The sequence below is a fragment of the Equus przewalskii genome, chromosome 6, assembly GCF_037783145.1.
Source record: "Equus przewalskii isolate Varuska chromosome 6, EquPr2, whole genome shotgun sequence".
NCBI lineage: Eukaryota > Metazoa > Chordata > Mammalia > Perissodactyla > Equidae > Equus > Equus przewalskii.
In genome coordinates, this window is record NC_091836.1 from 65,392,587 (window position 1) to 65,416,499 (window position 23,913).

General features: G+C 43.2%; 1 protein-coding gene across 37 annotated transcripts in view; it reads left to right on the plus strand.

Annotated features, from left to right (window-relative positions):
- Nucleotides 1–23,913, plus strand: part of TENM4 (teneurin transmembrane protein 4) — a 2,704,309-nt gene that overhangs the window by 2,011,920 nt on the left and 668,476 nt on the right. The gene's annotated exons all lie outside the window — the stretch shown is intronic.

Consider the following 23,913-nt stretch of genomic DNA (forward strand, 5'->3'; position numbering starts at 1 on the left):
GAATTGATTTAACATTCATGATACATCCATGCTGGATAATCATCTTTAGCCTTAAATGCATTTTGGAAGAATTTTTTTTTTATTAGAAAAGCTCATCATCTTGAATGGAAGAAGCAAGATAAAAACCTTTGTACAACCTAATCTCAGTTTTGTAAAATTCATGTGTATTTGCTTGAAAACCTATGAAAACATTGGCTATGGATTGTGAAACTATAGGGTAATTGTTGTTTTTGTTTTATTTTTTTATTTCTTCCAAGTTTTCTTTAATGAGAACATACCACTTTTGTGGAAAAAAAAAATTAAAATATCGGTGAGGCCCCTTTGAGCCATCTGGTGTCTTGCCTTTCTTGTATGCGGTCCTAATCTTTTACACACACATTACGGGTTTACTGGGAATGAATTAGAGGTCCCCACTAGAATGATTTAGCCAATTAACTTATTCATTAACTGCCGTGGTATCTTATATGTGCTGGACAAAAGATTTAGAATAATCCTTATTATGGGCTGGACAAAGGGAATACTTGAAATCCTTCTCTCTCATTCCTTTCCAGCCTTTCTCATGGAATTTCCACAGGGACTAATGCCCAGAAAAAAAGGGCAAAGTGGCTTTAGAGTCTTTGAAAGGAGAATGAGTTCAAGGCGTGCTCGTAGTCACAGGCAGAACAGAATTCCCATGAAGTGTGCGTGTGTTTACTAGTTATCCTAGGCTTTAAAGGCATTTACCTGCTTTGTGATGCGTTCTTGGAGTTTGTTAAAACTTTATGGTAGTAGTATGCCTTTCTGTACACTACGGCTATTTTAGAAGTTAACCTGTCATCATTTTTCCTATTAAACTACCAAAAGAACATTTTAGTAATAATTTCTATTAGGGAGTCTGTGGCAAAACTAGCAGCCTCATATAAAATAATCATCCCAACCCTTTTGGACGACTTTTTTGACAAAGCTTATACCCTTGACTCAGGGATGTCATGTTTGAATTCTTACTTGAAGGATATGAGCGAAGGTAAGGAAAAAAGGATTTCTACCTAAAGTTAGTATTACACTGTCAACTATAGGAGAGAAAAGTTGGAAACAAGGTGACATAAATCTCTGACAGCAAAGGAATGGGTTTTCCAGTAACTGTGTTCGCTCACTGGGCGAAATGCAATCCTTTGAAATGATGGTTTTAAATAACAGGAGACGGTATGTAAAATGTTTATTGCCTTAGATTCAGTTTCGGCATTGGTGTGAGGGTGTATGTAGATTTATGTATAAAGATTTATGTGACAAGTGACCGTCACACAAGGACACAGATGTCCTCCCCACACTCACCCTAATCCCTGCAAAGTGCACAGGGGGCTTTCTGTTGCTATCACTATTAATTTCAGATTGATAACCACGTGTTGGAAGTGTTTGGGAGGGGTCAATGTGGTCACACAATGGAAAGATTAATCTTTGAAGATTTCAGTCCTTAAGGAGTGCCCGTCATTTCCCTAAATTTCATCTTGATAAATCATCAAATGATCTTTGCCTCTGGCTTGAATTCGTGGAAATTGTCATCTCTCTGCTGTTGAGTTTGGTGGACAGGCTTTGAGTGTTCCTGGTCCACCATCCCTGGCTTGCCTGCCTGTCCCCTCTCTGCCAGCTGCCCCCGTGCTCCAGCCTTGGACAACCCTCCACCCTGAATGTCCTGAATATTTGCTTTCCTTCGCCTGGGAATGCATGGAATTGAAAGTAATCACTAGTCATCATGGCCTTGAGCTTGGAAATAAACATCTTGGCCTTTAACTTAATGGTTTCTTGGAGGTTACTTTGAACTCCAGGATGAGTTAAGCTTTTGTATAAAACAACTATTTTAGGAATCGGACACCTCACCATATTTTACCTTTTAGATTGACAAAATGGTTTTTATTTTTTAAAATGATAATTTGTGTTATTGGCAAAAGTGCAGGAATTTGGTAATCTCCCATGCTCTCCCTACCTCCTCCTTCTTTCTTTCATGGGGTCTACCTGCTGCCTGCCTCCTCACCTGCTCTCTGCAATGCTCCCTGACCAACCATCCACCCACCCACCCATCAATCCATCCATCCATCCCTCCCTCCATTCATCCATCCACATCTCTACTCATGCATTTATACCCCCATCCTATGGATGCTTATTGAGCATCTACTTTATATCAGATACTGTTCTAATCACTGCAGATACAGTAGTCAACAAAAAAGACAAAAACCTTCTTCTTATATGTATTTAATGTCTTTTGTTATATATATATTTTTATAATTAAGAAAGAATCTTCCCTAATGAACAAAACAGGCAAAAACTTCCTATCCTAAGCATTTAGCCATCTCTCCTCTGTGCTTTGAAAATGCCTCCGTTTACATACGTGATTGGCTTCATAACTGACTCCGTACCAGGCTGTGGAAGCAGGCCCTTGCCCAAGTCAGCTCACACCACACTGTCGAGGCTCTCCATCCACCTCCCTCATTATAATGCTCTAAATGGATTGGTCAAAAGGAAGGACAGTAATGTGGAACCTGACATACACTGAGAACTCACTGCATGCCAAGCCCCATATCTTCATGAGCTTGTGTATCCTGCCCAAAAGCATTTTGTTCCCATTTTATAGCAGAGGAGACTGAGGCTTAGAGAAGTCAAATGATTCGTCCAAGTTCTCAGAGCTAGTGGATGCAGATCAGAGTTCACACCCAGTTCTACCCGATTCCATTACAGTCATCTCTGCTTACATTATCGGCTCTGAGAAACAGATCAGTTTCTGGTTTCACACGTGAGTAATCAGCAGCTGAGGGCTTGGCCCCATCTCCCTCCGCCATGCCCTTGCTGATTTACCGTAGGAACCCTGGTGAGGGAGAGGCCTGGTTCTACCGAAGGAGCGAAGGAGCTGTGCTTTTCCGGTCCTGACGCAGCAAAGTTACCCACTCCCCCAAGCATGTAATTTTAACCTCCCCTTCTCGTAGATTCGCTTATTACATTTTACTGCAAAAGAAAATGGTCCTGCCATCCAAATCCCGTCATCTGGGTCCTGACTTTATTACACACCCTGGGATGTCTACCTATTAAGTATTGGAATGAGCTTTCGAGACTGAGATTGGAAAAAATAAAAATAAAATCACCACTCAAAACATATTTCATAAGCTGTGATAATGATACAAAAGTCCATCTGTCTACACCAAACTTTGTGTGACCCTTGTGAGAGTCCAGGAAGTTTATCTGTGCACGAGGGGGTAGAGGCAGAGCAGATGGCCTGCTCATCGGGCTCCCAGAGGATTTGTTTTCATTTCCAAATCCGACTTCCAGCCCTGACATCTTGGGTCTCTTTCTCAGTTGATGGCAGCTGCCGTTCACGGCCACCTCTCATCCCTGCACACTTTCGAAATGCTGTTTGGGGACCCTTTGCTCCAGTCATCAGGACAAAAGTATAGCTCTGAGCTTGGGAGGGAAAGTGAAGTCTCTTTTCTTCAGAATTGCAGGGGGCTGGGGACGTGGTGATCGCATTTGCTGTATGCCTTCCCTGGAGGTTTCTGCCTTCACTGGTAATAACCATCGTATTAACAACAGCTCAGGTTTCCTTTGTGCCTTTTCTCCAGGAATGCAACGAATTTGGGACCACAGTTTCCCAGCCTGTCTGAAAGCACACCTCAGGGAGGGGTGTTGCTAGGAGAGGAGGAGCAGAGAGATCTGGGCTGTTGTGAAGGGCAAACTCTTCATGTAGATTTTTCTCCTGCTAGAACAGGAGGCAAGAAAGCCCATGGCGGGCTGTGAGTGAGTCTTAGGAGAATGCACAGCCACTGTGAGCCCTGTATTGAAGGTCTTGCTATGCTCTTGCTTGGCAGTGAGGCCCCTGCCAAGCTGCTAAAGGGGATATTTTCTCCCCATCAGAGCCTAGAACTGAGCCCATGGTGTTTAGCCGTGTGACCAAGAGCAAGCCTGGCTCTTCTCCGCCCTCTTCTTGAAAGGATTCAATGGGCTTTTGCCATAAGAGTGCCCTGCAACTATAAGGTGATCATGCAACATGGTTATCATTAACATTCTTGTTCTTGGTGCTAAGGAGCCTGCAAACCGCCTTGTTTCATTGATAGCCAGTCAGGCGGTGTGATCTGGTAGAACGGGGACTGGAACAGGGGTCCTGGGACTGGACTTTGAGTCCTGCCTCTGGTGCTTGGTTGCTGAGTGATCTTGGGCACCTCACTTCCCTTTTCTGAGCTTGATTCCTGCATCTGTAAAATGGAGACCACTGCTGAGTCTTGAGGTTTTCGTTTGGCTCAGATTAGAAGATGGGATTGAAAGTGTTTTGCCAATTGTAGAGCTTTATCTGCACACTCTTGAGATGAGGGAGAAGAATATTGTGTGAGGCATTTTTACTGCTCCCTTCAAGACTCACTATTAAATTCAATCAATTAATGGGTAGGAAATCTAGTCACTCCCCACCGCCCCTGACTTTCATCTCCACCTGCCCTGCCCTTGTTGTCTTTGTTTGGCTAAGTTTCAGTTCTAAAATAGTTCCCATCCCCCACCCTCCTTTGGTTCTCGACCCCTGACCATTTTAGTTTTTTTCCTGGTAGTCATCACTCCTTAACATTATATTTCAATCTGTTCACTGTTTGTCTGTGGTCTGTCCTCCCCCATTACACTGTAAGCTCCATGAGAGCCTGGGTGACGTCTCATTTGTTCGTTGCTACCTCCCCAGGGCCTGGAACTGCCTTTACTAGTACACAGTGGGTGCTCAGTAAGCATTTGCGGAATGAAAGTGTCTACATTGTAGTTCTGCCCTCACTGAGAAGCCTCCCTTTGAGGGGCAGAATGATGACTGATAAACCAGGCGGAGCCCGGCACAGAGAGGCTTAATCTGGAAAACCGACTGACCTCATGAGCTACAGTCAGGTATGATGCTCGCTGGAGCGCATGGTCCTGGGCAAGCTGCTGCTTACTCTCAGCCTCCTTCCTGAATGAGCTTTCTTAAACTGTCTAATTGACTGTAAAGTCTGTATGAGTGCTTACTACTCTAGGCCTGTGTTTCGTTACCCATGGCGTAGAGATGAGACCACCAATTTTACAAGGTCTTTGTATCACTTAGACCAATGATTGGCCTAAAAGAGAGCAGTAATAATGGTGGTTAGCATGGGGTCTAGATCTTTCTTGAGAGGAAGATTTGCTAGGGGTGGAGAATGGGGAGGAAATCATAAGGACATTGGACATCTTACAAATGATAGAAACTACCACTTATTGAGTACCTACTATGGACCAGGCTCAGCTCATGGGTCAGGTGCTCCATGTGCAGTCCAATTAAAATTCTACAATCACTGAAACGAGTGGGGTCAGTACCCTGTCTCAAAAGGAGGAAACTGAGGCTTTGAGAAGGTTCAGTATTTTGGCCGAGTCCCACAGCTGCCATATGACAGCAAAGGATATGACACCAGGTCAGTCTGATTTCCAAGCCCATCACGTTTCCCTGGGTCCCTGGAGCCATCCTTCTGGGAGCCAGGCCATGCTGCTATCTCAGTGTAAGTCTCTGCCTCTAGCTAGTGAAAAGGACAGAGCAACAGCCGCCATCAAGGAGGCATATCAATGCTGTGGCTGCTTTTAGACTTCAGGTGCCGAAGGTCGAGTTAATTGTTCTCTTTCTGTTGTGAAACATCATCGTTGGACCTTGCAAAGCCCACTTTTTTGAACTATTGATTCCCTTTTATTCCCATTCCCCACTCTTATTCCCCTCTCCCATGTTTGAAGTGAAGACCTTCATTTATGTGTGTTCTTATAAAAGAGTTATGGTCATGTGATCAAATATTTTCAATTTGTATTGATATTGTGCTATAGACCTCGTTCTGCTTCCTCCTTTTTTCTTTTAGCACTTTGTTTTTAAGATCCATCTGTGTTGTTGTGTATGCCATTTCTAACTGCTGCAAAATAGTCCCTGTGTGCATTCACTACATTTTACATGTGCATTCCCCCAGAGAGGCATACCAGGATGGTTCCAACTATTATAAACACCACTACAGTGGACATCTCCTGCATGCGCCCTCACAGACCTCTGTGAGAATTGTTTGGTCATTCCAGACTATGTACCTGGGATAGAGAACATGTGTGTACTTAGCGACTAAGTTCCAGATTGCTCTCTTCCAAGGCTGCCCCAATCTTCACTCGCCCTGACATGAAGCTTCCTATTTCCTATATCTCTTCACAGCTTCTGACACTAAGGGCAGAACTTTTGGTTTTTGCCCATCTGGTGGGTGCAGACATTACTTACTGGTTTTGTTTGTTTGTTTTTATTTATTTGGCTATAAATGAGTTTGAGTATCTACATAGTATGCTGGCCTTTTGTGTTTCTCGTCATTGAATTTCTTCTCCATATCCTTTGTTCATTTGTCATTAAGGGTTCCTGACATTTTCTTGTTCACTGGAAGAAGTTCGTGGTGTTATTATAAATATTAATCCCTTGTCACTTTTAGACAAGTGTCTTCTCCCAAACTATATTCATCTATTAATTTTGTTAAGCAAACACTTTAATTCTGGGATTATCAAATTCATTACTTTTTCACCTTAGAATTTGTGCATTTGGGGGTTTTGAGAAGTCCTTTCCCATCAGCAGGTCACAAAGATAGTCTCCTATATTTTCTTCTAATAACCTCTGAAGGCAGAGGGACCATCAGCCTTGTGTTCCTGCTAGCAGAGGCCTCAGGTTTATGAATCCCAGGCTGACAAGGAGGGTAAAGAGCTTTGTTTTCTTTATTTCAAAGGACCCCGAAAGCCAACAGGAAGGCAATTAGGCAGAGAGAGCTTTAATTAAATTTTCCATTTTTTAATTTTTCTGAACTTCAGGGGTGCTCATGCCTCACATCATGGAGACAATAGTTAATGAGTGGAGGTGTCCCTCAGGAGCTCTGCTGCTACAACATCTTGAGATGAGGAGGCCTGTGGCCCCCATCTCCACTTAAGTCTGATAACTCCCTGTGTTGGGCACAGAGGCACCTATGAAATTCAGAGTCAGTGGAAAAGAGGGAAGAGACAGGCCTGTACCATCTTGATAATGGTGGGGTGGACCCAGGCCTCCAGCTTAGTGGGCCTGTCTCTGGACAGAAGGCCACAGTGGGACGTGAGCAAGAACCTTGCTCAGGGAACCAAGGGGCCTCTGCCATTTACTGAGCTTCACTCCCAGGGCCCATTCCTTACACACATCACTTCCACATGAAGGCAAATCCTTGAAAATCAAAGCAGGACCACAGGAGTTTGAATGTCATCCCGTCTGGCCTCCTTCCCTTACTAATGGGGAAACAGACCCGGAGTGAGAAAGTAGCTCATGGAACATCACACAGCTTGTGAGTTGGAAACCCAGGGCTAGACCTCTGGCTTCCTGTCCCCAAACCAGATCTCTGACTGCTCCACTCGGCAAGATCCCAGGCTTTGGAGAGAGTCCTGGGTTTGAACCTAGCTCTAATAGCTGTTAATTTAACAATTACATAAATAAATGTTGTATTTGCCACTGTGATCAGTGCTTTAAATGAGATATACTCAGAACTGTGAGACCTTGGAGGAACTTGACCTGGTCTCAGATCAGAGAAGCTTCTAGAAAGAAATAGGCTGAAGTCTACAGATGAGTCCAACTTAACGGGGTAGAGAGGAGAGAGCTTGCTGAATGAATGGATGGATGGATGGGTGGATGGATGCATGAATGACTGTGAGCCTGGGTTGAAGGGCTGGTTGTTTCTCTACCCTGTTCTTTCTCTCTCTCTGCCCAGGGAGGCCTGCTGGTGAATTGCCAGATTTGGCAGAGCTTGAGAGAAGGAAGATCCCTTTCCCTGACTATCCACCCTTTGAGTGTTTCACTTAAAACTGAGCACCTGTTCTATTGAAGTACTCACCTCTGTCCCTGTCCGCTTCTTTGAACCCTATCACTGGTCCTTGAGAAGGGAAAATGCAAAAGAAAGAAAGGAGTAAGAGCAGTGTTCATCCTGCTGAAATGGAATGCTCCTCTCTGCACCTCGGAAGATGAGAAATTATACATGCTTATTTCATCTACTACTTAACTCAGAGGGTGACAGGCTGCAATTGAAGAGGCTTTGGCAGGTTAAGTGCAGCAAACCCTAGCCCAGGTTCTTAAGCATCTCTCGGAAACCTCCCAGACCGGTTGGTAATTTGCTGGTGTCATTTCCAGTGACTCCTGGCCCTGACCGCCATGGGGACAGTTCCCACTCAAAAAAAAGATTTCATTCCGGCTAGGATGTGGCCTGTTCTTTTGTTGTCTGGGGACCTGAGACTGTTAAGAGAAAAGAGGGTGGGGAAGAGATTCTGCAAGGAAGTAAAAGCAGGCAAGAATGGTCTCGTATGCTTACAGATGTGTAGCCCTCTTGACAAAGCTTGCTTGTTAGCGGAATCAGAAAAGAAAGGGAGGAAAAAACTCACATTTATTTGGCATTTACTGTGTCCTAGGTACCTGTCCTCCCTGAATTTCTTGACTCTTCACGTCTCTGTGACGTAGATGTTATCTTTCCCATTTTGCAGTTGGGGATATTAGACTAATTAATTTGCCCAATACAATGACGACGATGATGATACCACTTAATATTTATATGCCAGACATTATCTAAGGTCTTGCCATGTATTAACTGATTTAATCCTCACAATAAGCCTGTAGGGTAGGTGCTGTTATGACCTACATTTTTCAGATGAAGAAAATAAGGCAGAGAAAGGTTAAGTATCTTGCCCTTAGCTCGTAAATGGCCGAACTGGGAGGATTAGAACACAGCCGGATCGGCTCCAAATCCCGCACTTTAACCACTAGGATGGAGTCTGGAAGGCAGGTCTGACATACTCTAAAAATCCTTGCCCTTTCAACCACACCCTGTCACCCTGCTCCTTGATAAGGATATTACTGTTACAAATAATATTCAGGCATCCACTTAGGTGGATACTGAAGCTCAGAGAGGTCAAGTTATCTGCCCAAGATCACATTGCTAATTTTGGCGCTGGGGCACTTTCTAAACTAGATGGTTTCACTTGCTGGCTTATTTCATTACATTTATGAAATCATTCCTGGAGGCTTGATCTGTTGGACGAATAGTGGTTCAACAACAGTGAGTGGCTGCTCCTGGCTGCTCTGGGCGAGGCTCTGTGCTGGGGGACCAGAGGAAAGCCCTGCGCAGTAGTCCTGACCTGGAGGAGCCCCTAGTCTTGGGGATAAGGGAGCTCTGGCCTTGGTACCACCTCTGCTCTCCTCCCACAGGACACAGCAAGCTGGAAATGGCAGGACTTTGCCTCTCTCCACACCATGCTGGCTCTCTTTTGACTAAAGAAACAGCAGCCACCACCTGCTTTAGTCAGATCTAGTTACAGCAAGAGACTGTCTCTATTATTATTGCTATTAATCTGACACCAAAAAAGTTTGAAAGTCTTGATCCTGAGAAATAAAAGACCCCCCAAAAAGAAAGATCAATAACCATCCAAATTGTGGCTTTCTGAAGGCTTCAAGGAAGCAGTTGGGGGTGGGGGGGGCGTTGGTCAAAGCGGGTCATTTGAATGTCACATTTGTTCTGTCTCCTTTTTCTTTTCTCCCAATAATTTGGATCAAAATGATGATAAAATTGCTCCATTTTAGGTGCTTTCAGCAGGCTGTTGACACATTGGATTAGCATAAATAAGTTATTTCCAAAGCCTCAATTCATATAGCCAAGAAAATTATAAGCACATAAATAATTATATATATATATATATATTTTCACAAGTAGCTATTGACATAATGATGGCAATTCTTCCATTGTACCTAATCAATAACAGATGTGCATCAGAGAAGGTGTGATATGTATTAACTCCTTGGCAGGAGGAATAGATGTTTAAAGGAACCATTTTCTTAGACTCTCCTGGAGAGAAAGAGGAAGAGGGAGGGAGGCAGGGAGGGAGAGAACAAAAATAATCTTGCACCACACTGTGCAAATGTCCTCTTTCTGGCTGACTCATGGGAAGTAGCTGCTTGTAGAGGAACCCTCCAATGGGAGCATCAGGGCTTCTAGCAAACATGCATATATTAAGGTCACAAGAAAAGAAAGAAAAAACAACATTTATTGAGCAGGGATATCTTTGCAGATGTTCGCACATAGATTTGCTCATTTTATTTTCCTGATTTTGCCAAGCTAGTTAGACCTCGATTTCCTCATTTTACAGATAAGGAAATGAAGGCCCAAGGCCCAAGGAAAGGCTTGACTAGGGAAATCTAACCAATCTGCATCAGGATCAGGATGCGAACCCAGGTTTGAATAATTCCAAAATGTCGTTTCTACCTTTTGTAGTAGTTTTTTTCCAAGCTACATAAATGCACCTGACTTATTATAATTTTCTGATCCAAGGGAGAAGAAAATATTGATAAGTCTCAAATGAGAGCTTTGAGTGGGTGACTAGTTGTTGACTGATATATGGTCCTGTGCCCTCTGGCAGAGCTGTGGAATGAATGATAGGGCTTTTCTCTAGCAACTTGTATCATTCATTCATTCATCAGCCATTTACCAGAATGTGATTTCTCCTATGTTTAGCTATATTTCAGCTGCTAGCTACTCTTACTGGGCCTAGAGATGCTGGGGGAGTGGAACACACCCCTTGTCCTCAAGGAGCTTACAGTGAATGTGGGAAGACAGGGAAGTTGACTGCCAGGTGCAATACAGTGAAGTAGTGGGGGTGAGATTAACATCGTTGGTCAGGGCCAGAGGTAAAAATTGCCTATAGGCTATGCGAACTTTGCAAACCTCTTAAATTGCCCTTGAAGCAAAGAGATGACCATGTCATGAGAGGCTTGAGGGAACAATGGATTTACATTTTCCATCATATCACTCCAGGGCACCCCCTCAATCAGGGCATATGAACCAGCTCCAGGGGCTGCTGGGTTCCTTACATACTTGAGTCTCTCTCTCTCTCTCTGCCAACCCCTGCTAACCCTGGAGTAGAAGATGTATAAGACACAAGCTCCTCCGATGTACTTCCCCTCCGCAGGGTGCCCAATGCCATGGTGGTAAAGTTACTCCGAGGGGCTATGGGAGCCCCACCAGCCTGAGCCTTCATCAGCAAGGTGACCTGGGGAGGGCAGTTCCTGAGAAGGGTCTTGGAGAATGACGGGAAAGCTCTCCACCTCCAGGAATGCTGCTCTGAGTCGTCCATGGACATCTTCCCACAGCGTCAGAGCTGGCATGGAGCAGTTGTGGGGAGATCCAGTAGAAAAAGCACCATCTGTAAGATGGGCACACGAGTCCCTGTTGTGCAGATTGTTTCAAGGATTAAACAAGTTAGTAATTTAGAGGGTCTAGCTCTATGCTGTCCAATATACTGTCTGCTAGCTTTCTGTGGCTCTTGAGCACTTGAATGTGGCCAGTCCAAACTGAGAAGTTCTGTAAGTGTAAGATACACACCAGATTTCAAAGACTTAGTACAAATTTAAAAAAAAAGATATAACCTTTCCCAGTAATAATTTTTATATTGATTACGCATTGAAATAATAAAATTTTAGATATACTGGGTTAAATAAAATCTCATTAAAATTAATTTCACCTGTTTATTTTTACTTTTTTAAGTGTGCTAGTAGACAATTTTAGATTACTGATGCGGCTCAGACTGTATTTCTCTTGGACTGCGCTGGTCCAGACCGGGATCTAAAGACTAGAGCTCAGGGCCAAATCTGGCCCACCATCTGTTTTTGTGTGGTCCGTGTGCTAAGGACAGTTCTTACATTTTAAATGGTTGGAAAAAAATCAAAAGAAGAACAATATTTGTGACTTGAAAATTGTATGAAATGTACATTTTAGTGTCCATGAATGAAGTTCTATTGGAGCACAGCCATACTTCTGCATTGTCTGTGGCTCTTTTCGTGCTACGGGGGTAGAGTTGAGTGGTTGTGAGAGAGACTGTATGCTGTAGGTACAGAATCCACTCACTGTGTGCCCTGGGAGCCCTCTTTCCCCTCCCTCCTTACCTTTTCTCACTCTGTTCCCTCTGCCTCCAGTCTCCCCACGTCCTAACTCTCCCCGACCTTCAAAGCAGAGCTCAATGGCACCTTCCTTGGGAAATAGTATTTTCTTCTTCTTCTATACTCCCAACACCAGTAGGTGCTTGGGGAAAGAGAGTCAACCTTTTTAAGCCTCAATTTTCTATCTGTCAAACATGAATGATATTATCTACTCCACTGAGTAATAATAGGGGTTGAAAATGTATAGTGCCTATCATATAGTGAGCACGCAATAAGTAGTATAGCTGCTGCTGCTCTTATTGCTATTATTATGCCTGAATGTATCTTATGGAATTTAATGCATTCTGGAAGTTGGCATATCCTACCATAAACTAAAATAATTCTAACATGGCTTTATTCTCTTTGAGGATGTAGACCATCCTCTCCCTTCCCTATCCTCAGCCTTCATGTGAGAGGGCCTTAGGAAATATTTGTGGCACATATGAGTCAGTCCTCCCTTTCATCATATACAAGTGATGGACAAACACACACGCACCTCCTTTTCTTCATCCCCACTGCCACCACCCTGGTCCCAGCCACCCTCTTCTCCTGCCTAGATTACTGTTCCTAACTGGTCTTCTCACTACTATCCTTGTCCTTTCCAAGCAGTGGTGCGTTGGTAAGTATCTAGCAACTGGCTCTTTCAGGCATGAGGAACCCTGATTTGAAGAGTTTCCAATTTCTGTGGAGTAAATATTCCCACTGTGGCTGATTTCCTGCTACCAACATGATGTTACTGAACGTGGAGTTTGGAAGAGATGCACATAATGGCAGTGCTCTCTGAAGTTGTGCAAGTCGAAGTCAACTCTGGCATACTACCGCCTCCAGCTCGCCTTCGTTCTATGGTCCCCTTCATCGCTATGGTGACCTTTCACAGTGGACTCCCCTACTTAGAGCCCAGCAGTGGCTTCCCATTGATCTCAAAATAAAGTTCAGGGTCCTTAACACATTTTGAACCTTTTATAACCCAGATCCTGCTGCCTCACCAGCCCTATCCCCACCACAGGCTTCCCCCCACCCACACTGGGCATCCTCGTGTTCCTCAAGCATGGAATGCTTCGTCAACGGCACTTCCTGCACAGACCTTCCCAAACTCTCCCAAGATCCAACGGAGCTGCCCCAGTTCTTACGCTTTCTTAGCTCCTCCTGCTTTTCTCTGCACTTGTCGCTGTTGTGGTAGATCACTAACCCCATAACTAGTTACTAATGCTTGTATCTTCACTTGAGTGTAAGTTCCAAAGGGCGGTAGCCATGGCTGTCAGTTCATCATTGTGTCCTCGGCACCCAGCACAGAGCTTGGCGAAAATGCTTCTGGATCCGCTGATGGAATTTGGAGAAGCCAGTTAGAAGGCAGCAGAGGTCAGCCTCTTCTGGGTATTTTGACTTCTGTCTCTGACAGGATTTTCTTTTAGCTGCTCAGAGTATATTTTATTGGGGAGCCTCTTTGGGTTGATATTCGCACTGGCCATAGAGAAGAAGTCAAACAGTCACTACTCTCAACCACTCCTCCTGAACAAAATCTTCTTTAGGACAGAGAACATTGAAGCACATTTGGTACGTTATTAAACATCCAGTAAATAATCAATTCTAACATTTTTTAACCACTTTGTTGAGATATGATTGACATACAAAAAGCTGTAGATGTTTAATGGACACAACTTGATGTGTTTAGAGATAAGTATACGCCCGTGAAACCATCATCACTATCAAAGCCATAAACGTATCCATCACCTCCAGAAGTTTCCTCCCATCAGACAGGATTTAAACACCCAGGGCCTTGTTTGCTTTACAATCTCATGATTTCAAAACCCTCCCAATATAAAGAACCTGGAATCATTCATAATATAATTGCCGCTGAGAGCTCTGAGGCTGACTGATTCATTAGGGGCTGGGATGGGCCTAGGAAGGAGGGAGGGCCGATGAGCTGGCTTTGTACTTCATCAAAGACCATGCAAACACCTTACCCAATTCTTTGGGAAGAAAGTTGGCACAACAGAGAGGCACTTACCTAAAGTCTAATGGGTGTTTTGGGGCAGGATATGGTGCTTAACATCCTGGCCCAAAGTCTCTTGATGCTGCAGTTTTCAGTGCCAGGAGTTGAAAAACAGTTTGTTATTCATGCTTTACTAAATCTTTGTAATTACATATATTTTCCCAAAAGTCTAAGTGGCAATCCCATATTTATCCCGCAATCAAAGCCATTGTGGATTATCAGCTAAACACCTCGTTAGGAAGATTTGGGAACATGTCTCCCAAATGGTTTTTGTTTTCATCTTAAAACCAACTAAATTTTAAAGAAAACGCAAGGTATCCATTGTATTGTAAATGTCTCTAGCTGATTAATTTTGAGTATTCCTATTAAATCCACTTGAGAAAAGAGATTTACAAGGTGGTACATTGCAGAGACTGATTGTTAAAGCAAATGGAGGACAACCAGTATGGGAGATGGAGCCCCTGGCTGGAGAGTCAGACTGGCCTGGGGGGAAGCCCTCCCTGGAGCATTTACAGCTGTGTGACATTGGGCCTTCCTGTGATCTGAGCCTCAGGTCTCCTCATCTGTAACACTAGGATGGTAATACTTACCTCCAGGAGTTGTTGCTGGATGAGAAGAGAGAGTACAGTGCCTGGCAAGTAGCAGACATTGAATAAGTGCTCCTTATTTTTATTGTCATTGTTATTAATATTATCATATAGTAATTCATTGCCCACCAGTAAATTTCCCACATTTATATTTTTATGATATCTTTTCCACACCTGTAAGGATTTTAGTTAGGTGTATATGAATCTTGACATCACTCTTGATGGAGATAACTAGAAAAAAAAAAAGATTCAGACTTGAGCAGGGAAAAAGTAAGGTTGATAAGGGAGCAAGAGGAGAGAGAGGGAGGGAAGAAGTCTTCCCCACACCTCCAAGGCCTTGACATCCATGGCAGGCCCATGGGGCAGATAGAGGGGCTGAATATAAGGAAAGTTACCAGGTTCTGATGTGTTCAGGCAAATGGGTGTGGTCCGTGGGCACAGGGACCATGTCTGTCCCGTTTACTGCTTTATCCCCAGTGCCCAGCAAGTACAGCATCGGGCACATGTAGACATGGAACATGTGTGTGTTCAATGAATAGAATTTCTATGGCCAGAATTAAGATTACACAGCCTTCTCTTTCATGGGTGGTGTTTGAGAACTAACTCCTCAGGAATGTCACTTAGATAAAGAATCCCCCAAAGCATGTTTCAATCTCAATCAGTAAAGGTACCTTTTATCTCTGGGAACACAATGGAATTTGGAAGGTGGGCACCAATGGCTCCAGGTGAAAACAGCAGATTCATTAAAATGAAGGAGCAGATCCAGAAAAAATCTTTTTGACTTATGTATTACTTACAACTGAGCAAAGAAACAGACATCCCATGGAAATGATGAGAGAAGGAGATCCTGAAGTATTTCTAGCTAGCAAAGACTGGTATGTGAAAATGAAATGTCTAAGGCAAGTTATGTAAAAATAGGATGTATAAAATAGCCTTTCTTATAAGTATAGTTTAGTGAAAAACAGGAAGAGATTTCAAAAGTTTATTCAGAATCTTGGTCCCCCAGCCCTATTTTTTTCCAAAATAATTATTATGATAATTACATCTTACTGAGAGTCAGCTGTGTGCCAGACACTATGCTGGACACTTTGTACCCATTGTCTCATCTAACCCTCATAGCAACCCTGGGGCATAAGTATTTGATCCCTATTTTTAAAATCAGATGAAGAAATGTGAATTTCAGGGATAATTTCAGAGACAACTGAGTTTCAGAGACAAACTATACTAAGGCCACACATCTGGGAAGTGTCAGAGCCACAAGTCAAACTCAGGTCAAATTCTAAAATGCATAGTCATTATATCATAAGTTGTCTTCTGATAAAGTGTTAACTTCCCAAATCCACATTTTTCTACTTTCAAGTTAGGAGAAGAAAGCTTCACATCAGGATGAGTCCCAAACTCAAATGCTTATAGGGATCAGGCAGGTGCACAATTGGGCTGGGTGGGGACTGTGGCCATGGAGAACCCATGTGGCTCTTCTCAAAGGGCAGCTGCCATTCAACTCCAGCTCCGTGTGGCCAAGAGGGAATGTAGGTATTTTGTCACTACACCTTTTGTTATTCCAAGAGAAACTGAAGATCCAGACTTTTATGTGAAATGTTATAATTTTAATTTATTGCCAATTAATTCGATTTAAAGAAAAAAAAAACTGTGTAAGCCAACAAAACATGTCAGGTCTGCATTCCGAGAGGCCATGTGCTCATTCTTGCAGAGCTACCATTGCTAACCTTTAGAACCTTCCCCTAGGAATGTTGTTTGGAACAAGACAATGGGCTACACAAGGAAGTCAGTCTCATAGTAACGGTTAAAGCTCGTTGACTGCTAAGTATATGCTGGTGCTTTACCTCCATTATTTCATTTAATATCCTAGTGTTTCTATGGGATATTATTATCCTTCTCTTACTGGAGAGAGAATAGGTTTGGAGAGGCTAAGAGATGTACCCAGGGTTACAGTTAACAGAGCAGGACTTGAACGCAGGTCTGCCTGGCTTCTAAACCTGTGCTCCTAAGCTCTGCACTGTCCTGTCTCCCACAGACTTGATGAATATTGAAGAGCTGCCCCGGGCATTTCTTTGCTCAGTGCTCATTGTTCCCCAGGACTGGATGTCAGCAAGTGTGGGAACTTGTTCTGGAAATGAACACCTTGCCTGGAAAAGCGTCAGTCTTCCAAGTAAAGTGCTTTGTGCATCGTAAAACCTTCAATTTTGCTGCATTATATTTTGGGTCCATGAGGAATAGATTGCAGTTCGTGCCTTCCCGCTGATTAGAGCATCCTATTTACGTGTATATGGTACCTATTAGATGGCGTGCTTTGCAGAATTAGCTCCCTGGTGAACAGGTGTTATTTCCCCCTCTGCTGACACACAGCAGCTGTCTGCACTCATTGTGTTCGAGCCTCTGCACCCGAAACCAGAATGCTGGGGAATGGTGCAAAACTCCACAGGTATGTGCCTCATCTTCAAGTTCAAAAATGTGTGAGACCGGGTCCCACTGGTTGTGACCCCTTTACTGCTTGTTAGGTGAACCTGGACAAGCCATTCAGTCAGTCTGGGCCTCAGTGTCTTTATCTGCTAGATGGGAATGATCCTTTTTCCTAACAGAATTCAGGGGTCTGCTCCAGAAGATCTCTTGAGATGCATCTGTTTTTGCTCCAACTTCTGTAGTTCTTGACGCCATTTGTTGAATGGTCTAGTCTTTCCCCCCATTGTTTGGCTTGCCACTTCCAGCATATATCAAATCCTACATGTGCAAGGCCACTGACCCTCTTCAGTTGATATATTTGTTTATCTTCCCGTCTAGAACACATTGCTCAAGTAACATAGCTTGATATCTGGAAGAGCAGTGGCCCCTTATTTATTTTTCTTTTTCAGAGTAGTCTATGAGTAGTCCACTCCGGAGCCCAGGGACTCAGGAATGGGAAGATGTAACTTCTGCCTTCCTGGAGTTAACAGAGAAGTCAGACACGTGCAGTGCATGAACATAATAGGGCGGAGTAAGTGCCATCATCAAATTGCACGAAGCACTGTGGGACCCCGCTGAGGAAGAGCTGTCGTTCTGTACTGAAGAACTTGAATAGAGGCGGGATTTTTTTGTGTTTGAAGAAACTTTGATGATGATAATTTTTATCTAAATGAGGAAGTAGAGGGAGGTAAAAAAAGTTTTTTTAAAGTCTGATCTGCAATCCCTTCTGTTTAAGTACCACCCCTGCTTTCCTCCACCCCTACCCCTGGCCCCAGGATCTCAGCACTTCCCAGCATACTTGTCCCATTTATCTTTATATGATATTTTTGTTTTTGTTTTGCTTTTATTACAGAAAATTTCAAACTTACATAGAAATAGAAGCTAGTATAATAACCCTCCCTGTACTTATGACCCAGCTTCAATAATTATCAATACCTGGCCATTGGATTACTTTGAGTCAAAATCCCAGACATCATATTATTTCATCTGTAGATACTTCAGTGCATGTCTCTAGAAAATTAAGATTTCCTCACCTTAAAAAAACCAGAATCATGATCGTGTGTAACTAATTGCCAGTAAGTCCTTGATAGCATCAGCTCTCCAGTCAGTATTCCTATTTCCCTGATTGTCCTGTAGAATTTCATAAGTTATTTTTAATAATATATTTATTTGCATCCAAAAAAGAAAAACATGCCTTTTATTATTTAAAAAAAGACTTCTTGCAAAAATACATAAAAATACAATGAAAGATAATGTTTTGTTTTATTTTTACTACATTATCATCAGCGTCTAGCACAGTGTCTGGCCCGTAGTGGATGTTCATTTAGAGTTTATTGAATGAAGGGAGGAAGGGAGGGAGAGAGGAAGTTAGGAAGGAAAGTGGGAAGAAAGGAAGGAAGGTGATGAAGGAAGAGGAAAAGGAGGGACGGAGGGAAGGAATAGAGTGAGGAAGGAAGGAAAAGAAGGAAGGAAGGAAGACATTGAACTCCTAGCCTCACCACCCCATCAATTTTTTAATGCAGCTTCTTGCAAATGCATAATGTGGTACTCTTGTGATCATGCTGTGTATAGTTATTTATCCTGCTTTCCCCACGTGGTGACGTGAGCATTTTCCATTGAGCCCATGGGTGATTGACATGCTTCCTACCCAGAGAGTCCTCAGCCCCAACCATAGCCTCTTCCCCATCCACTCAGAGCTCCCTGGGGAGAGACCTTCACCTCACAGGCTGCCAATAATCATAGCTTTCCAGGCCCCTGAGCAACACGATGTAATACTGGCATTTACACAGCTGGCATTGTGCTAAAGGTCATTTTAAAATATTTATCATTTAATTTCCTGAAGTTGTCAACCCCATGTTGGGGGGCAGTTTGCTAAGTGGATGAAGAGCTAATAATTCTCAGGCATTCTGGAGGATTCTTCATCCAGCAGGACTGCTGTGATTATAGGCCTGATTTTACTACAGCCCAGAAGCCTGTAGGATGGGAGTGCTGTGAAGGAGTGGTATTTCTGGAGGTAGCCCCAGATCCTGGTAAATCAGGCTCTGGGCATAGTAATTACTGTGTTAACATTTCAAAGTAGAAGCATTTCCGTTCCATTTAGTCTCTTCCCATCTCTCAGTTAACCTAATGCCTAGTGATACAGGAGCTATTTTGATGTTCCAGGAATTGAGTGTTCTCGTGGTGTGTCTTACAGCACTTGTTTACCTATAAACACATGCCACATAGGACACATTACACTCCCACACTTATTGGTAAAAGTGGGCAAGATAATTTAGGGGTTATCAACCCAAGGTATAAACTGAACCAAAAAAAATTCATCAGTTACACTTATTTATCCCCTTTGTCTTTTGGAACGATGGGAGAACTTGGTGTGAAGTGATTGTTTCTGGCATGATTTAGTACCTGCTGACACAGACTGCACTTTGCGATTATGCTGTTTCAGTAGTCACTTGGCTGTTTAAAATTTCCCCCTTATATGTGCATCAGGAACTGCCAAGGCAGTGGGTTATGGTCAGGGCAGTCAACAGCAAGAATGACCAGCTTAACTCTTGACAAAAACACGTATGCAAAACTGTGGGTCCCTATAGTTGTGTTGAGCCGAGATGCTAGGACGAAGTGAAGGACCTCTCCAGGTGATATTTAGAATGACCTCAAGCTACCCTGGGATCTGGCTTGGGATTTCCCCTTTGGGGGAGGAAAACAATTCCTCTATCCTCTAGGTCCCTCTGGCTGGTCTACAAATTAAATTGGCACAAGGCAGAATAACAGGAGAAAATCAATCAAAGCGTTACAACATGTATACATGAAAGAAACCCAAGAAAACTGAGCAACTCACCAGAATGGCTGAGGTCACCACTTTAAATACTATCTTCAGCTAAAGACAAAGGAGGATGTTGGGAGTCAGTTAGGAGAGATTACCAGAAAAAGCATAGTAAACAAGAGTAAGGTTATTATGCAGATTTAAGTCCTTGCCTCTGCATTCATAAGAGTTTCTAGAAATAAGGTCCTCCCCGAACTTCCTGGTGCAGAGAGGGAGACACCTTTACAAATGGAGATTTCCCTTACAAATGTAAATGTCTGTTACAAAGGGTAACTTCTACCTGGTTTTCAGAGCTTCTCTCCCATCTGCAATTTCTTAAAAGTAATCCGCCCAAAATAATCCTCATGCCAAAGAGACACATCTTTAGGTGCCAAGTTCTGCTCCCCTACACCCCCTACCCCCAGCCAGGGTTGTGTGCCTCTTCTGTGCATCTCTATCAACAGAGCCATCCCTAAAGTCAGGCTGATGTCAGAGCTGGTGAGGAAAGTGGCCTCAGAACAGAGGGAGAAATATCCTGAGCCAAATGTGCAAATGTACATCTTTGGGGACACTTAAAAGAGTGTGTAGCATTTGAGAGCATGACATTTCTTTAGAAACTTCTAGGTAAGACTGCAGCTCTCAGCCAAGGTGCGTGTTAGTTACTGCCCTGCTTAGTGGGACCTTTGAAAGGGAGCTGCCCACAGTCACTTGATGAAACGTCTCCCACCATGTGGAACCAACACCTCATCTGCTCTGTCTTCTGGTTTTTTAGGGCGACAGAGGAGGAGGAGGGGAGGAGAGTCTCTGCCTGGGACCTGCGGCGGGTTTTCTTGTCTGTAAAGTGAGGACAACACCTGCCCCCAGCAGCATTCTGATGTCACAGGAGAGTCTCTTCCTGGGATACAGTAGGCATCAAAAAAAAAGATATCTCCCATTATATTATAATATCCGATATGGATGTATAGTGTGGAAATGTCACTGAGAGCAAGAACCAGATCATGAAACAAAGGACCAAAAAAAAAACCAAAGGCATTGTTCTGTTAGATATAAAAGTGAATAGGAGTGGTTCAGCAGATTATTTCCTTACCCAATACAATAACACCTTCACTGTTCAGCACTAACAATAGTGATGATGGTAATGACCTTGATTCATTTGTGAACAGCACTTTACTGTTAACAGAGCCCTCTCATATCTATTATCTTACTTGATCCTCCTAATGACCCCACTAGACAGATATTACAGGGCTTGTTATTTCCATCTGAGAGGGGAGAAAACTGAAGCTCAGAGGGCTTATGGGGCTTAACTTGGGTCACATAGTGAGTCGAGTCAGACTGGGAGCCCGAGCAGCCCTAGAAGTAAGCTTTCTCTTACACTGTGCTATAATGTGGCCCAGTGGTGTAGTGGTTGTGGTGGTGGTAACTGCCACATATTGCTATACTGATGGTGCACCAGGCACTGGACATATAGTTCACGTGCATTCGCTTGTTTCGTCCGGACAGCAAGCCAAGAGGTGGGTACAATTAATATCCCTCTAGTAGATGCAGAACTTGAGGGTGGAGAAGGTGGTCACTTGCCTAAGGTTATCAACTAGTTAGGGGGACTTAATCCAGGATTCCGGAGCCCCGTTATACTCACTCCCGCACACTCTTGCAGAAGAAGTTAAACACAGAAGGGACCGTTCTCCTCCTGTCCTTGGATCCGTGTCTAGATGCAAGGCAGAGACCAGCTAACAGGCACCCACACTTGCACTCATCTTGCCAGATGCCACTGACCACTGATGAGCCCCACCCGCCCGGGGGGCTCCAGCACCCCTGCCCAGGCACCCCGTGTGGGCTTCCAAAGCTGTAGATCTAAGGAATGTGAAAGAGGTTCTGCTGGACTTGGGCCCCTCAGATCCCCGGGATAGAAAATGCTTTTTAATTTTTTCCCTGCAAGTTTTTGACTCTGGCTGCTAGAAGGATCCGAGTAATTTTCATTTCTCATCTTGACAAACACTCAATTGTGTAAATTTGTTCTGCCGAGGCCCGGTGATTCATCATCCTTGTCTGATAACTCAGGTCTGAGCCGAAGCTCTGACTATAGCCTGCAGGCCATGTGACTGTGGCTCAGGCACTTAGTTTTCTAGGTCTCCGTTTTCCTTCTCTGTGAAATGGGAAGATAGGACGTGTGTCTCACCCTCTTCTTTTTCTTTTTTTTTTTGCACTTTCATGAAATGTTTTACTACTTTTCTATGGGCTTTACTTTTTATTGTTAATGTTTATATTATTATACATTTACATCATAATTATTTTCAACAGCTTTATTGAGATATCACTGACATAGAAATTGTGTATATTTAAGGTATACAACTTGATGTTTTGATATATCCAAACATTGTGAAATGATCACCACAATCAAGCTAATTAACATATCCATCACCTTTGTGTACTTACCATTTTATGTGTGTATGTGGTGAGAAGATTTAATTTAAGGTCTATCCTTTTAGCAAATTATAAGTATACAATGCAGTGTTGATAAACATCATCACCTCATGAGATTTTGTGAAGATCAAATAAAATCATATATATGGAAATCCCTCACAAGTCACCGACACTGCACACATCGAATATTATTTTCTTCATGTCAGCTTATCTTTAGGACAGACTGAAACCTTTTGGACTTTATATTCTCTTTGTTTTGTTTTCTGTGTTTTTGCTGTTAGTGGGGTTAGCACATTTCACATTGAGAATTATCAAATATCCTTGAAACTTCAATTTTTTGGCAGCCTGTGATCAGAAAAGGGACAGATTGATGGTCCTGATTTGTCCTCTGAAGCTACTGTTCATCAGGACACTTTGTACATGGAAACACTTAAATATTTGGAGGCAGGCTATGCTGTCACCACTAACCCTTCTTTTTCTCAGTAAAGTACTACCAGCTCTTTTAACCACATTATTTAAGATAGAAAATGTATGTATGTATATATATGGACTTGAACTTTGAAGCAGACAGAGCGGGGCTCGCATTCCTTGGCTTTCTGTAACTTCGCATAACCTCACCGAGCCTCAGCCTTCTCCCTTGTTAAGTGCACCAAGTTCTTGTGGGAATCGGAGATAAAGAATATGAACTTGCCAGAGAGCGCTGCTCACTAAATGTTCATTTCCCTCACCTTCTTTCCAGATTCCCTGGAATTTAAATTCATTTATCGGGACGCTGGGTACAGTTTGTCAACCAGCTCTGGCTTCCCTGAACATCTCTGTCTCCTGGAAGCAGCATCTGCTAAAATAACGTCAATAACACAAAGATGCTATTCAGTGAGAGCTTCCTATTGCCAGGCGGGCTGTGAAGTGTTCTTATGTAACGTTCTTTTTTTTTTTGTTTTTTTTAACTTACTTCTCAGTCTGAAAGATAGTTATTAAAAACTGATTTTGCAAGTGGAAAAACCAAGGTCACACAGAAAACAAACAACAGGCCCTGGATTTTTAGCCTCTGCAAACAAAAAGTAGTGGGTCTCTGTGGTGTCCCGGGGGTTGGCAAACTTGGACTGTAAAAGCCTGGATGGTAAATAGTTCTGATTTTGCGGGTCCCACAGCTTCAGTCACAACTGCTCACCTCTGCCTAGGAGAGGAAACAGCTGTAGATGATGTGTAAACAAGTGGGCGTGGCTGTGTGCCAATAAAACTTTATTCACAACCACCGACTGGCTGGATCTGCCAGAATGTGCCAGCCGCCACTGTAGACCAGTGCGCTATACTATCCTGTCGTTTTCTCCCTCTTTTTCTCTTGTTCTTTTGTTTTAATTGCACACCTCTGGCCAGTTAATCACGAGTATTTTCTTTGTAGCTTTCCTTGGCAGTAGGTACATAAGCTATAAGCTATTTTTACAGTGTTTCTGATTTACCTGATTGATCATAAGTGTTTTCCATGTCCCAGGCGGCACGTCAGACTTGTTTATAAACCATGATGCATTAGTGATCGTCACAGCTCCAGGATGGCACGTTTGTGGAGTGACAGATGAGGCTTAGGAAGTCTCAGCAATTCAGAGAGTCAGGTTCAAGGCAAAGACTATTTTTCCCCTGAGAACCACCATAAAAGTCAGTCCAGAAACGAGATTGCTTA